A 16,394-nucleotide genomic window follows, 5' to 3' on the forward strand; every position below is an offset into this window, starting at 1 on the left:
CATGTTTCATTTTTTTAAAAATACCTTGCACTCTTGAATTCTGTATAATTCCCCTGTGATATTCTCAGAAAATGTGTAGTCATGATTTATATTTGGGGGTATATTTTCCCTTCTTTCCTGATAATTATTCCTTGCAATTCTTCCCCATTACATGCCTGATTCATATTAATCCTTTAATAGTAATTCTACCTCATCATAATAATAAATCACTTTAATGAGCATTTTTAAAAACACTTCTGACATTCTTATCAAGCATTTAATAGCACAAATTAAGTAAATGGCAAATCATTATTTCATTTGTATTCACTGTAATAATGTTATTCATAAGACATTATTTTGGCATTTATGTGAATGCAGCTCTCTATTTCCATGGAAATTTATTTTTATTTTGTTCTTAATTGAGTCAACTTGACTCATTGTTCTAGATGGTTCAGTTAGCTGGCTCAGAGTTCCTAAGAAATAATTCAGGTGCAAACAGGAGAAAAGAAACTCCACACTTTTAACAAATGTTTTGCTTGACCAGTTCAATGTTTAAAAAAATTATCAATAATTATTATTTGAGAAAATTTATATAGCAGTCAGAATTTCTGCCTTTTCTTCAAAAAGACAGTTGGGGGAATTCAGGAATAAATTTTGCATTTGTAGTATCTTCTCTGGTTTAAGAACCCATTGGCTTTCATATTTTACTTGTTCCCCTATTTTCATTAACTTGTTCCCCTATTTTCATTAACTTTCTATCTCTTGCAGGCCGGTGAGACTGTATTATGACACAGGCTTTCTTAAAGAGTACTGAGAACAACCTCTCCCTGTGTCACCTTAGCTTGGTTTGTCCCATATTAAAACAGGTTATAATCTCAGTCTAGATACAGAACCTTATGTAACTAATACTGTTATCAATAGAGAGGTAAAAAGATACAGTATAATTTGTTAGGATTTTCCTAAATCAAGAAACAAAAATATCTGTAACAGAATCAGGTACCTGCCTGGATGAAACTCCTAGTCTTGATTACAGGCAGGACACTCTTCCACCAGATGGATGTTGTGGAAAATAGATTGGCTGATGATTCTTTGTGTTCCTGACAACTTCTAGATCTTAGAAAAAATGTTCAAATTGGGAAAATGTTATGGAACCAAGTTGGTTTTTAAGATATTGTTGAAAGAAAACAATTTAAATATTCCAACTATCTCATTCCTTAATGGTGACCATGTTTTGTTTTGTTTTGTTTTGCTTATACTTAAAGGAGACCTTGAACTTCACTCTTTCAACTCCAAGAATACTACATCAGAATTGGGAGCTTAATTTGTATTGAATTAAATTGATACTTTTGAATCAGCAAAATATAATATTTCTAATAATCCCATTTTCTAGTTAGCAATAATTATCCAATACAAGGTTTTCTGTTTCTAAAAACAGTACTTACAATAATTAAACTTTCTTGATATTTGATCTAATTTTCTCATCTTCCAAAGAGGATGAACCCTTAAAAAAGCCTTTATATGAACCCTATACCCCTCTTCAGTAAACTTTATACTTACCATCCTTTAGTTTTTATCTTATACATTTTCATCATGATTGAAGAGAAAGTCCATTGTTTATGAACACAGGGATTCTTCTTTTGCTATTTTCAGTTATGTGCAAGATATTGTCCAGGTTCTGCCCTTAAAGTATGACCCTCAACATATAACAAATTGCTCTTTCTGGCCTCTTTTTCATCTATAAGTGTGGATAATATCACTTGGTTTGCCCACTCCATGAGGGTGTTTTGAGCATCAGTGATGATTATGAATTTAAAGATTGTTTTAGACAATAAAGCATTGTTCTTAAAATAATATTTCAAGCTGAATCATTTTATTTCTATATGATCACATTTAAATTAAATTTGTTAGCTCTGAAAGAGAAGTATGATGATATGACTAATAGTATATGGTGAGAGGATAATAGAGTTTAACCATTAGAAATAAAGAAATCAGGTTGAATGAATTTTCTAAAATTACAGTCTATATGAACCAAAATACCTTTCCCAAAATACACAAATTTAATAATATTGAGTCACTGCTCATTGCTCTTCTGCAAATCATTATGCATAGCATGAAAGTTCTTCCACGATCTGGGCCTTGCCTACATTTCCAGTCCTTTATATTTCAGTTGTTTATTCTCTATTTCCTTAACTTTGTGAGAAACAACCTTATCTCATTGCCTATTTCCCAAGTAAGTTTTTCTGTTTCATGTGTCCATTCTTTTTCAAGTGTGAGTTTTTACTCTTGGAATTCCTTAGTACTTATGTCAACAGGCTATCTCTTTCTGACATTTTAAGAATCCAGTCTGGTGACATCTACATTGTGAATTATACTTAACATTAGGAAATAAAGTGATTATTCCTTCGCTTTAGCTGTCATTGTGAATTCTATTCAGTCTTTTCAGACATGGGGGTGGGAAACCTGGAATAGAATTAACAGTCAGTGATAAAGCTTAAAGAAAAGAGACGAATATGGGGCTCTATGGAGGGGTCTAAACAACCTTCACTAGAAACTGGACATGTACTGTCTTTGTGTAAATCTGGAATTGGCTCAAAAGATGGAAGAGAAAACAGGCTTTTGGACTATTGATTTTGGAAATGAGGTTGATACAAGAGGCAGTGACATAAATTTGAAGGGACCATGTCGGAGAAGAACAATCCAGACATGATTGTTACTAAATCAGAACAGGACAGTTTAGAGAGCAAAAAGCAGAACCTGGAGTGATTCTTTAAAATTAAATGTAATGGATGATTGCAGAGACTGAATTTTTGTTGCTTGTCTGTTTGTTTGTAGCAGTATATTTTCAGACTCATTCATAGAGAAGGAACAAGCTGTTAAGGAAACCAAGCCAGTTTAGAAACAGAAAGAAAAGGGAGGTGTGGGATCAGGCCAGGGTCTGAAGAGTGATCTTTTGGGCTAATTAATTATGAAGCATCTATCTTGGCTCTGTCACACAAGCCTAATAATATTCTTTAAATCCATTTCCTCGGGATCTGATAAAAAGAAGTATATATTTAGAGAATAGCTCTTAAAGCCAATGCACTCTTTTTTTTTAAATGATTGCATATAATAATAAAAATAACATAATAATGATAAAAATAAATTACAATTATTGAATAACTATTATATTCAAGACATGTTCTAAGTGGTATATGAACATAATCTCATTTACCTCTTTTAAAATTTTTCTCAACACCATTTTATAAAGAAAAAAATTTCAAATCTTGGAAGCATTATGTAATTTGACCAAGATCTAAGATATTAGGGAAAGCTAGAATATGGGAAAGGTGTCTTTGTCCTTAATGTCTTGAACACAGAATATTTCTACTCCTCACACTCAATCTCATCTCTATATGCTTACCTTGTGGGTAATTTTACTTTGTGAGTAACTTTTTGCAACTTTTATTTTTTCATAAATATTTTCAGTTTTTATTTTAATTAGTCTCACTAAAATATCTTAGCACATATCAACTTTATGATTATGTCTTACATGCACAAACTAAAGTTAAAATCAAAGACAATTACCAGAAGCTTTTTATGCTCTCCCAAGCAATACATAGTATTCAGAAGAATTCAACAGCAGAACGATGAGGTGGAATTTCCCCTTTTACTTTAATAATTACTTGCTGGCAACTTAGCATTCTGGGGAGTAGATTTAGAAATAATTTTCAGGCTCTGGATCTGAAATTTGTACTAATTTACATATTTTAAAACAAAAAAAAGTTATACTGAAGCTTCCTATATAACCAATATTTTAAATTTAGAGAAATGTATTCTGCTAGTCATAAAACTAGGATTATTTTCACTGATGCTTAGTAAACTACTTCTTAAGATAAAAAATATTCTATCATTAGGTAAGAAATGCTTACCTAGAAAATTTTTTATCAATCCTGCCTACATTTTAAAAAAAAATTCTAGGTACTTGTGAGCAGGCTTTTATTTGAAAATAGACATTGATATTTCTGTATTGTGAAAAAAGGTATTTTACTTAACTTTGCCTTCTTATTCTATATTATAATTTATGTTTGACTATAGATTGACTACCAGAAACACAAAAACTTAGGCCCATAACTGTCAACACAGTTTTAACCACAGAGGAACTTGGTAGTTGGTGTCAAGATTCCAGATAATTTGTCATTAATTTGACACTGATAATATGATTGGATATCATGTTATTATAATAGTATATGCTATTATACTTTTTAGCAGAAATTTGTAAGAAATCATGTACTTTTTAAAAAATGCAAGTAAAAGAAAATTGTCTTTATCCTAAAGTTGGCTTATATCATCCACTAGAATTAACCTCCTGCCAACTCAAAAAAATCCTGTGAAAGCCAAATAACACCAGGACACCAGAATCCAACCAACGACATTCCATGAGGCCAGCAGTTCTTGTGTGTAGTAAGAGCATGGCCATTCATGTTTGTATTTTTCCTGGACTTCTAATCAGAGGTGGCCTTCAAAATATACCAAGTTAATTCTTTAATGCTCTTAGAGAATTCATAGCTTTGTTTCTTCGATAAATTAAAGCTTCAGTACTTATCAGAGCTTACATCGACTTATCCATATTACATTAATCAGATTTTAGTTATGTAGGTGTGTCTAGAGACAAGAGAAATAAGAAATGTGATCTATATATACTGTTGTTCTAGGTTTTCTCAACTGTGAGCAGAAAGCATAAAATAGGAATAATTGCAGATAACGATATTTAAAAGGTAAATTAAACAAAGTGAAAATTAAACAATAAACATATTTTAAATACGGGTGAGTACAATTTCTCTAACAGGTATGTTCAAAATAAGATGAGTGAGGGTAATCATTTTTGACCAATCATAATTATGATTGATTTGTTTTGATAAAGTATAATTTAATCAATTACTGAGATTTTTTCTCTATCCATATTTATATTACGCAGTTTATTTTTAAACTATCTAATGTATCCATTGTATTGCTTGCAATTATAAAGGAAGAAACAAGTCTTGAGAACTTAAAAATTAAACAAAAATATATCATGAATTAGAGAAGAGCGTTTTTTTTTAACTTCCAAAGATTTCAGAAGTGAGGTGAGGATCTCTTTAGTTTAAGAAAAGTTATATAATCCCTGATATTTAGTTTCTCCTCGATATTTTTTTCCTGCAACAAAGGATTCTTACAGTCAAATGTAATTGAGCAAAATGAGAAATTATTTCCTTCTGCACAAAGGATGTTAAAAAATATTTGAATTTGTCTACATCTTTGAATTGTTATTTATATTTTTATATTCAAGTCATGCCTATTGCTTAGTTCATAAATTTTGTCATGCATATGACCCCGTCCTGGTAGATGGTGATTTTTAAAAAATATCATTGTATCAGCCTTTTCTATGTTGCTGTAATGATGGCAGATAAAAGTAGAACTGGAATAATTTAATTGGAATAGTAATTTGGATGAATATAAAATTAGATGATAATCTCACGATCCTAGGATCTATGAGGACTGAAGTATTGTCTTGTTCACTGCTATGTCCTTGATACTAATTATAGTTTCTACCACACAGTAAGTATTCTATAAATAGTTAATAAATGAGATAATAAACAAAATTGTTTGTCCTGCTGGCTTTGAGATGTGTATTTTAAGCTTTTGGTTGGGAAATAAATGACACACCTTTTCCTATGTTCTTTCTACATAGAGAAAGAGGTAGTATTCGTATACTGGTGAAATAGGCTTAATATGGAGTCAGAGTGCCTGGATTCAAATCTCTGCTATGCTGCTTTTAAATTGTATGATCTTGGGCAAGATACTAACCCCTGTGTAATAATTTCTCAGCTAGAAAAATAAGATAATAATAATAGCTCATATCTAAGATGGCTTATGTATAATCTAATGTGCTTATATCAGTTCCTGAGACATAGTAATCACTAAAGGGACACTTCTTAGCTCATGTAATAAATTATATTGTTAAATTGTGTGTTTGCTTATCTCAATATTCAAGTACTACTTGTTTTTGAGTGAATCCAAATATATAAAATGTAAAATTGTTAGTTTTGTAAATTGAACCGCAGTTTATCTTTCTTAAAATGCATGAAAAAGTAAGCGCCTTGAAAGTTTACATTTCTAAAACATTTTGAAAATTGTCACTAAAGCTTTGTGTTTTTTTAGCAGAAGTAATCTAAGTTTCATCCCTGTGTCAATCGAATAAAGTCGCTTGCTACCACATTTTAGAACAATAATATAAATAAAAATATGGACAGATGAGTAGATAGAATTTTAATGTTTTGGAAACCATAGTATCAATTATATATTAATTATAAAAAGTAATATTAATTATAAGATTTTTGTCCAAAAATGGGCAAGGATATAGTTTTCACTGCTGAAATACAATGAAAATATGAAGAATATTGAGATTACTTTCAATAAAGTAGGATATTTTTAAACTCTATTTTCTTTAGAAATTATGAACATAGGTTTTATTTAGGCTTATGTCAAAGTAATTTTCTAGGGTAGAAATCTGTCTGCTAGTCATTTTTATTCATGTTATTTATTTGGATTTACCTTTTCGATAAACAATTATACATTTATTTCACATTTTTTTTCTGTTGATTAAGTGAACAGAAACCAGTAGAATGTGATGATGGTGACAACCCTCTTGAGATTGCATTAATATCATTCTCATTCTGCTGCTCTTAGACAAAGTTGATACAAAGATTTAGAGATTTACATGATACTTCAAACAACTCTAAGAAAAGAAATCTCTCATATTTAAACTAAAAACAATTTTTTAGTTAACGCATATTATATAAATGTTTGTGTCAAATTGGTAGTATTTAGATATAGACCTATAAAGTTACCTCTTATTTCTCTTATTCCAGGATAAATTGCAAAAATTTAAACAAATTTGAGGAAATATGCAATCAATCCTTATATTCTGTAATATTCACATCTCAGTGTATTGTTATACTCATTTGAAAACTATGCAATTGTTTTGAGATTTCTAATGGATATTATAATACTCAGGTAAAAACCAAATGAGGACAAGATAATAGTATATTCTTGGAAATTTTTTATATAGATTACAAAAAAACTCTTAGAGGCAGAAAAAAGTTGTGCAAGGATTGAATAGTTAAAGTAACTTTCAATTGATATAGAAGTATATTAAGAGTGTAGTGGAGAACATAGATTTTCAAACATAGACTTGAACTAGTATCTTTAGTTCTAACTGCCATCAGCAAACTGGTTTTTCCGAGTAATTTAGCCCCTCTATTTTGTTTCTTGATCACTAAATTTAGGATAATGATATTATGAAATTGTTATGAAGATTACGTAATTATTTTGATTTAATGTGACATCATTGACTTGTCAAGAGAAATCACTTTCTATTTTATAATTACAAAGATTTATTATAGATGTATTTTCTTTTCACTCATTTATACTAACTTGAAATAGAAAAGATATTCTTACAATATTGAGTAAATTTTTATGATAATTAGCTAATAATTACTAAATTGCCATGTAACAGGGGTGGTACTAAACATTTTGTGACTAGGCATGGACAGATCAAAATAGATGCCAAGTGTAAACTGCCAGTAAGTAAAACTATTACAGACCAAGTGAGTATCAGCCCAACAAAAAGATAAATGCATAGAAAAAGAAAAAAACATCATATATACAAAATGCATATAAGCATGTCAATAGTTTCTATTGCCGACGTGCCCTGTGACACTATGATTTCCTTTGTGTTTGTTTTTTGTTTTATTTTATTTTTCTTTAGGGCCATGTGTGGATTTTCTGTTAGTCTAATATTGTGCAGTAGAAGGATTTTGCCTCAAATGATAACTGCAAGTTGTGACATGAAAGCAAAAGAAAATATAATTTATTTTTATTTTTTACTAATGAACTGGTTGCATACTCTCTAATGCATATTAAAGACATTTCTTCTTTACTATGCTGCAGTCATTGTTATGGGGTTTCTTGCAAATTCCACAATCTTTCTCCAATTAAAAAAATATTACTCAAAGCCCATAGTATACACTAGGGTTCAGTCCTGGTGTTGTACATTTCATGAGTTTTAACAAATGAGTAATGAGATGTATCCACCATTACGGTATCATACAATCCTCTATGCTATGCTTATTCACAATTCCTTCCTCTTTGTCCCCAGTCAATCATTGATATTTTACTCTCTCCCTTTGTTTTCTTTTCCCAGACTGTTATATAATTGGAATCACATAGTATGTAGCCTTTTCAGTTGGATTTCTTTCACTTAGTAATATGCATTTAAGATTTCACCATGTCTTTTCATGTATTGATTATATTTATTTTTAGTGCATCTTGGTTGCTTCCAAATTTTGACAATTGTGAATAAAACTAATATAAACATTCAAAACTTATGCATTCACATAATTTTTAAACTTCCATAGGTAAATATCAAAATGCACAATTATTGGAGCACAAGGTAAGTTTAATTTTGTAAGAAATTTCCAAACTTCCTTCCAAATTAGCTGTACTGTTTTGCTGGAAAAGTTTTTAATTTTAATGAAGTCCAGCTTATCAATTCTTTTCAATGGATTGCATTTTTGGTGATATATCTACAAAGTCATTGCTCTGTTCTATTCCAATAATTTAATTGTCTATTCTTTTGCCAATACCACAGTCTTGATTACTATAGCTTTATACTAAGTCTTAAAGTTTGGTAATGTAAGGTCTCTGTCTTTGTTCTTCTCCTTTAATAGTGTACTGGAATTTTTTTTTTTTAATTTAAGAAAATATAGACAATATTATTTTGCAAGTTTTATTGGCAAATTTTTATTAAAGAATCAGATAGTATGTACTATAAGCTTGCAAAGGACACAGTCTCTGTCTCAACTATTCAACTATGCTGTTTCAAATGAAACAACCTTAGATAAAATGTAACTAAATTAGAGTGGCTGTATTATAATAAAACTTGATTTGCAAAAACAGGAGCTGGCCAGATGTGGCCCATGGATCATAGCTTCCTCAAACCCTGACACCAAAGTTCTTGCCATGTAGTATGGATTTAATAAGTGTATGATGAAAAGATAAATAAAATTATATCATGCCATTGGAAACATCTATTAATATTTTAGTTCACAGAAATTATATTTTACTTGTAATTCAGTATTATATATCCTATTTTAAGCAAAGCTTAAACTCCATTAAAAGGATTCTGGTTATAAGAAGCTAATAATTAATGTATATCCTTCAGTGAAAACAGTATTATTGCATATTACTCTGTGAATAATGTATACAATCATTCACATCTTCTGATAATAGTTTGTACAATTCAATAAGGAGTCTATAACACAGAGGGAAAATTAGATAATATTTCCATTAAGTAACCTTAATTTCTATATTTAATAATGATGATTCTGTATAAGTACTTGTAATGAAAAAACACATTTAGCTAAAATATATATTGTATGTACTAGTTTCTAATGGCTCTGAAGTAGACACTCTCACTCAAACACAAGATGCAATGCTGATACTTTTCAGTAAATTTCATTTTATAAATAAGAGGTTCTTATGAAAACTCATTTTATTCCATATTTTTATTTATCATTTTAAAATTTCTGTACAAAGTTACTTAGGAGTACATTTATTTCTGTAAAGTACAACATATTTTTGTACTCAATTGTGGTATTAATTTTCACATTTCATGCTAGGCTGTTAAAATTCCTTATTCTAATCAGAATATGCAAACCTTTGTTATTATTCTCTATTAACATCCCATAAACAAATCACATGGGAAAAAATGTTCTTTAACACATTGAGAGTGTAATCTGAAACAGAGATTTTGTTCTTGTGGCATCTAAGAGGCATATTAGTATAAAAAATTAGAAATAGGAAATTATCTAGAATATCTTATTTTTTATTTTGTTCTTTTTGGATTTTTTGCTCAAAAAAAGTATTTTTGTGGAACAAAATTTTATTTATTAACGTGGATATATAGGACAAATACCAGTCTATAACAAAATTATATAGGGGCTTTCTTTTAACAAAATTAATCTCAAATTATTTCTTTTCAGTTAGAAATTGGAATTTTTCCTTAGTATACCAAATTTTACTTTATAATTGAAATTTACACTGTAAAACCTTCAAAACTTACACTATTGCATTATCATGAGGCTTGAAGGAGCCTCAAGAGTTCTCTGGAAATTAATACAATATCTACTTTGTGGATTATAAAATTATCATATTTATTGGTATCATTTTTGACTATGAGAAAGTAATACAAATGATTGATGATGAACATTCTCAGGCCACATTCTCTGCAGTAGCCATTGACCAACCAAGCAAATATCTTAATGGATTTTATTAATGGCAACAGGCATTAACTATTTTAAGTAAATTCCTCAAATAAGAAGAGCTAATTGATCATGTATAATATCAGCCATTACATGTTCTGAATTTGTTTCCATAGTAGACTCATGGTAAAGAAAGGCTGTATTTATATCCTATATTACTAATGAATGAGGGCCAGAGATGTTACATAGTAAAAGATACAGACTTAATATAGTCTATGAAACTCTAATTTCCTTATATTTTGTTGTAACAAAATCTTTTTCAAGGATGTACAACCACTAGCTATGACTGCCACAGTATTCACTACTGTAGCTCTCCAGTCCAGCTCTCTGGCCCTGACCTTGTACGAGTAGAAGTTTCATAGCTTCCTAGCAATTTAGAGAACGTTTCCTCTTCCACGTGTTGCCCTTTCTTCAAAGTGCATAGTTTAAAAATTGACATCATATTGTTCCCTTCTCTCACAGTATTCCTATCTCCTAACATGTAAGGCTAGAAAGGTTTAAGTTTTCCTTAAGGGCAAGTCCAAATATCAATTATTGATGCCTCAAAAATGTAACCTTCCCTATGATCTGCATTGAAGCATTTTGTGTAGGAGTAGACTCTAGCTCTTCATAAAAAATAGTAAGACTTTAACTTCAATCCTCAAAATATCACAAAGGTTAGTATCAACTACACTTTATTGATGTAAGAACTGAGGTTTGGAGAACTTTGCCAACTTGCTTAAAACTGCATTGCTGATGGGACTGAAAGATGCTATAAAGAGAAAAAAGAACAGATATTTAAGGAGAAAGCAGAAAGAATATCTGTGAGAGAGACAGAGTACACAATTGAGAGAGTAGAGGAAAAGACAGGGAGGTACTATATCTGACAATTGAGTAATGCTATCAAATAAATATTGGTGCTATTTAATATTAATACTATTAAATACTGAAGAATATAAAGCATTTTCCTTTTATTTAATTTTTTTAAATGGGCAATATGAATTCATTTTTGATTTAGTTAATATAATTTTATCTATTATGTGAAAATGTTCATGATAGTTAAGATTTTGAGCATGTTCTTGAAAATATTCTCCCTATATTGATTTATCATTTTCGGTCATTTCTATGCTTCTATATTATCACAGTCCAGTAGAACTTTCTGTTTTGTCTAATACAGTAGCTAGTAGTCAAATGTGACTTTTGGTTGAAATTTGGCTGTTGAGGCAGAAAAAATAACTTTTTAATTTAATTTAATTTTAATTAATTTAAATTAAAACTTTCTGAATTGTATTCTGATAAAAAAAAACACACTAGTAGTCTCTTACCTATTCTATACTACCTTAAAAATTTAAATATTATTTATTTATTTATCTCTTTATTATTTATTTATTTATTTATTTATTTAATTTTTTTTTTAGGCGAGGCAACCCTTGGTTGACCTCACAGATTGCAAAGACCTTGTCAGCTTATGATCCCTTATTTTTTTATTTTTTATGCCTACAGCACCTGGTCTTCCTAGGTAGTCTCCCATTCAAGTACTAACCAGGCCCGACCCTGCTTAGCTTCCAAGGTCAGAGGGGATCGGGCTTGTTCAGGGTGGCATAGCCGTAGGCACTATCTCTTTCTTATCACTCTTTGCTTTATGGTTGTGTGTGTGTGTGTGTGTGTGTGTGTGTGTGAGAGAGAGAGAATATGTGTGATTTGGTGTCTTACTGAAAGTGTAAGAGGTTTACTGGGAGTAACATATATTAAAGAGGAGAGAACAAGCAGAAAAATCCTACAGGTTGTGATGCAGTTTAGATGAGTGTAATAGGAAAGAGAGAATGTGTAGAAAGGACTTCAGATCTCAGTAAAGCTCTGAGAAAGTCCGAGCCTACTCAATGGGAGAATTCAAGAGCAAAGATGACCTACTAGGTGAGTCCAGTTTGAGACAGAAATTATTGGATTCTAGAACTCCCACCATGATCAATTGCTTGGGAGTCACCTGGGGAGAAAGTGGACTTAGCTCTTGTGCTACAGTGGATCCTGAAGGCAGTTGGAGGCTGTCAGATCATTGCCTTCTTTACTGTAAGTTCTCTCTTAAGGAGGATCTGAGCAGCATCTCTCCATGCTACCAGTCACCATTTTGCTATGCAAATTCTATTCTATGTACATGTTTGGAGTGCAGCTCTTCCAAGGTTCATCTGGATTTCTCTTCCTAAAGTCAAACTTAGATAACAGAGATTAATGGAAAAAGCTATAGGCTTTATCCTTCGGTTGGCATTTGTGGCCACCACTGGTACTGATCCTTTTACTCCTCCACTATTTGTTCTAAATTCACATCACCCTCAACTATTACCTTGGCAGGTCTTGGTGGTTTCTGGCAATGTGACCTAAACCCTCATGCCTAAGAAGTCTGAGCTGCTAGTAACCAAGACCTTCTTGGCTAGGAGTGTTACACTTGTCCATTCACAATCAAAATTTGACACTTGACTATCAAGAAAGCTCTAGTTGATTCTCAGCGTCTGACACATTTTTCTCTTTGTCCTTATTGTAAAATGGCAGCTCTAATTGCCCTGCTGATTAGAGTCTATCAAACCTGCCACAATAGTGACACTTTTTCTTACATACCGGTTTCTTGACACAGGAGTACAAAGTGCACAGTAGAAAGTATAGGGAGCTCAGGGGATCTGGGGGCTGATCAATGAAATGCATGTGACCACAAGAGGCAGTAACATACAAGAAGCTTTACTGAGCAGTGTTTGGACAGGGTTGCATGAGAAGAAAAGCCTCTCACAGTATGAGAACATCCAGAGACTTACAGCAAGGGAACCACCATCAAGAAGGAGAAGAGGGCAAGGGAACTCCCAAGGGACAGACGAATTGAAGAGAGGGCTTTCATGCCTCCCTTATGTCACAGCATCAAGTGGGGAGTCTCTGTGTCAGAGAGCTGCAAGGGGCAGCAGCGGCTTAGTCTTACAGCCCCAATGCCCTGTCTTATCAATGCCCAAGCAGATGCTGGGTGTAGTTTAGTGGGACAAGCAAAGCAGGCAAGCTCTAAATGAGTAAAAATTATAGTTTGAGTTATTTTTTTAAATTATGTACAAATATAAGTTTGGCGCTGGTGGTATTTGAGCTAATGGGTCTCAACCGGCTGTGAAGAAATAACAGCCTAAGGGCTACTATACAGGATCCATTATTGGCTCATTTATATATCAGACAGCTGCGACTTAGTATTAAATTGGACTCTTGCTGTGTCACTTGGCAAGGGCACACAGCCCCTCTGTGACCTCAGTCTCTAACCCTGGAATACCCGCAGTTGTGGTGACAGGAAGCAAAAAGATTCCAGTGAGTCTTTGAGGATAAGAGGGACCACTCTTGTTTTAATCTCTCTGTTCTCATATATTCTGATTGGAAGTACTATTCCATACAGATGTTTCTGATTTTGTGAGCATACTACCTCCTAGTGGAAGACATCCTGTCCCCACAGAGTACTGCCTCCATGTAGGTGCCTCATCGGCTCCTTCAGTAGACCATCTAGCACCCTGTCAGGCCACCTGCTTCTGGAGAATATATCATCCATCCTCTTTGCTGTGAAATGTGTCTGCCGGTTAAATGCTGTATTGTGTGGAATTCCATGTCGTTGAGTCGGACATTCTGTAAAACCTGGGTAGTGGTGCTGGCTGAGGTTTTACATGAAGGAAAGACAAATTCACTCCTGGAATATTTACATGTTCTTGTCAAAAGGAACCTCAGGCCTATCCAGTATAACTGACTTGGGGTCATGTGGCTAAACTGGCCTCCCTGAGGAATAGTGCCAAACTAGGAGCCTGGCATTAGTTTCTTTTGCTGGTATATTTCTCACATAGCTATTGTAGTAGCTAGCTCAGCTTTGGTAAGTAGGAGTCCATGCTCTTGGGCCTATGTGTAGGCTTCATCTTTCCACCATGACTGTTCCCTTGTATTCTCATGGAACCAGTTCAGCGGGGACTGGTAAGAAAAGATGACTAATGATTGCTGGCTATCTACTTGTCTACTTGGTTTTTCAGTGTCTCTCACATGGTTGATACTTAATAGTGAACGTTAATAAGTAACAGAGCAGTCCTCAACAATCTTCACTCACTGTACCTTCTACATGTCCAGTCGCACATCTTTATTTCAGACAACTTGTCTTTCATCTTTTAGATATTTCCCTTGCACATCCCTCACCAGGCAGCAAGGACATTTGGCACAGATTTTGATTTTGAATTATTTCTCATATTGGAACACTTTCATTTCTTATAAAGAAATGCCAGTCTGATTTTGGCTCTTTGGGAAGATTTTTCTAATGCCAGTCTTTCAAGAACATGCTAAATGTGTATATGATATCAAACAATGTCTTTTTTGTTTTTTGTTTTTTTTTTTTGGCTTGAACTCACATATTGAAGATATCCACAGATAAACTAGCTCAGGCTAGTTTAGCTTGCATAGCCTGGCCATGCAAGACTTTATTGCAATTAACTAAGGGGGGAAATTAACTAACAGGAGTATGTTAGTGTAGTATAGTGGACCACGTAGGAGTCCATGCTATCAGCTCATGTGACTTACTAGTGCCCTTGGGCCAAATGTACAATTTCCAAATTACAATGGAGTATCATTAGACATGTATGGCATTATACCTTGTTGAGTTTGAGGGAAATCAATTCACAATGGTACTTTGTGTCCCAAGGTGAAGTATTTGATATCTATCAGAGCCCAGTAGCACCCAGGAGCTGTTTCTCAAAAAACATACAATCCTTTGCTGCAGGTACCATGACCTTCCTCAAGATTTTGGGAACCTATATTGTGATTCTCTTATTGAGTTTTGCCATAAAATTCACATTGTGATATGTCCCATTACTGACAGGGGATCTGCCATATTGTATGTCCCAAACAGCAAGGTCGCTTGAGTCACAGCCTGAACTTAGTCTCTTGATTTTAACCCAATCTTTTCATGTTACCTGGATTGTGGATCAGAGCAGTATTGTTGGGCATGGAATGTATTGCCTTTAAAAACCAAGAGGCCTACCAACCATTGGGCTTCCCTGTTTGTATTAGAGAATGTACAATGAAACAATTTTTCTTTTACTTTGAAGGAAATGTCTTAACATGCCCTCCAAAACTTTATAGAAGTGGTAGGTTTGTAAAACTTTGTCAGATTTATATCTCACCTCTGCAGCACATGCTTTTCATCAATGCCTTTAGCAGTCTAGACACCTCTTGCTCATCCTGTCTTATAAGTCTAATGTTACTGATGCAATTGAGTAATGTGATATTTTCTGGGATTTCCAGACAATCCAGATCATTTTGGACTGAAAGCAGTAGAGTTACCTAGCCATGGAACAAAACAGAAAAAGAATAGTGTTAACTATTACATGTGAACGCAAACTAGTTTTGATCCTTTTTATTGGTTGAGATAGTCAAAATAAAGTTTGACAAATTAATAGCCACTCACCACGTACTTAAATCTCTTTTAATCTGTATTAGTAATGATACCATATCTAGTACAGAGTCGTGATCAGGACTACTAATTGGTTTATTTTACTCTAACCTACAGCCATTCTCCAGAATTCATCTGGTTACCATAGTTGGCACTAATCTCTGCCATTTGGGAGCAGGGCCTGAGTCTTTGACTGAAATTCCCTTTAGAGAATGCAGTACATTGGCTATGCACAAAGTCTGATATGGAAAGGGCATCTCCCCTATGAGACTTTCTAGGTAAAGACTTAGTAACTGCCTATAGTCAAACCGAAAGATCATATAAAGAAGTATGATCTAGAGCTGGACTCCTTAAATTCTGTTGACTGTCTGTCCAATGTTGGCCTGGTAACTGCAGCCCTCCAAGTTTTGGCAGTATATATCTGGCCTAACTTGCTTCAGGGATCAAAAATTCTCATTTCTATTAATGAGCCAAGTGACTACATCTCCCACCCTTAACCCTAGCTAGCAGAAGAGAGCCAACATGGAACTTCTTATTGAGGCTGGTATCCTCCCACCAGCAGAGTTCTAATGGCCTTATTAAATATGTCCTCTTAGCCTTCCCATGGAGGAAAATCCTCTGGTGTTTCTTCTGACCCTACACATAAATATCCATTCCTG

General features: G+C 33.1%; 1 pseudogene; it reads right to left on the bottom strand.

The window, feature by feature from the left end:
* Window positions 1-11,792: 11,792 nt before the first annotated feature.
* Window positions 11,793-11,911, bottom strand: LOC112475893 (annotated as a pseudogene).
* Window positions 11,912-16,394: the final 4,483 nt, after the last annotated feature.

The sequence above is a fragment of the Pteropus alecto genome, unplaced genomic scaffold (genome assembly GCF_000325575.1).
Source record: "Pteropus alecto unplaced genomic scaffold, ASM32557v1 scaffold152, whole genome shotgun sequence".
Taxonomy (NCBI): domain Eukaryota; kingdom Metazoa; phylum Chordata; class Mammalia; order Chiroptera; family Pteropodidae; genus Pteropus; species Pteropus alecto.